Source organism: Mastomys coucha, chromosome X, assembly GCF_008632895.1.
Source record: "Mastomys coucha isolate ucsf_1 chromosome X, UCSF_Mcou_1, whole genome shotgun sequence".
In the NCBI taxonomy this organism is placed as follows: Eukaryota; Metazoa; Chordata; class Mammalia; order Rodentia; family Muridae; genus Mastomys; species Mastomys coucha.
Window position 1 is genome coordinate 109,291,163 of NC_045030.1, and position 1,269 is coordinate 109,292,431.

Consider the following 1,269-nt stretch of genomic DNA (forward strand, 5'->3'; position numbering starts at 1 on the left):
AGAAGCAAGAAAGTAATCTTTCAACAAATCCATACAAACCTAATTCCACCTTTTACAACAAAACAACAAGAAGTGACAATTACTTTTTTAATATCTTAATATGCAAATTAATATTACCAACATATCCTAATCGTTTGAAATCCAAAAATATGAGGAATTAGAAATTTACTGACTGTCATCTAATGGTCTCTGTAGTTTGGTAATTGAAGAAATAGGTCCAAAATTATATAATCCATATACAATTTCAGCTTGTTTGTTCTTGACAATGTCTTGCTGTGTACAACATAATGGTCTTGAGATCTTGCTTCTCCTATCTCAGCCTCTCTATTAGTAGTATTGTTTATTTCATGTTTTTATACTATACTATGGTTTTCAGGACAGCTTACATATTTTAAAAGTATTTAAATACTCAAAAGAAATGTAGACAATTAAATTGTGAGTGGGTTTGTAAGAGAACATCAAAGAGTAAGACTGAATGCTTTGCTTGATGTTTGTAACTCTTGTATTGTCGCGACCACACTTGACCAGCAAGATCAACCAGCAAGACCAGGCTAAATACTGTATGAACAGCCACCCAAGTAAAGCCATGTGGCGCTATCTTTCAGGCCCACACAGTGGAAGCAAGCCAGTTGACTCAGCCCATAACCAAGTAAGGACTTGTTTACTTTGAGAGCACTTGCCGTCCGGCTGGCGGAAGGCGGAAGCCAGTGCCATCTTTGGGGTGCGGCGCATCACAGCTCTCTACAGTTCCCCCTTTTTGTTTTAGAAAATGTTGGTAGGAGTCCCTGAAAAGGCTTCGTAACCCCCAAATCTGGGGGTCTCATGGCGGGCCTGAGCCTGTTAGAGGACGGTGCTCAACTCTTACCCGTGTCCTGGTCAGCCTTCCCACTCGGGGCTGCCCTGTCTTAGGTGGGCAAGACTTATATGTCCACTCTGTCACTGACTTACCAGACCTTACTATCCATGGAACAAATACCTCAGTGGGCAGGGACCATGCATTGATGATTAAGGCTTCATGACAGGGAGCCAGGCCTGAGGGGACTGGCCCTCCTCAATGGCGGCAAAGGCCTGTACAATCATGGCTGCATTATGCTTCTGTGTGGCTCTCATATTGTAAATATACCATAGGCAAACCAGGGAGGCTAGTACCATCAGTATCACCATAGAGCCTATGCCCGCCCATTCCTTAAGATTATCCATGGCTGTCTGTATCCAGGAAGTCAAACCATCAGCCAGGCTCAGGTCCACCCGAGTGGAGTTAATGTGGAT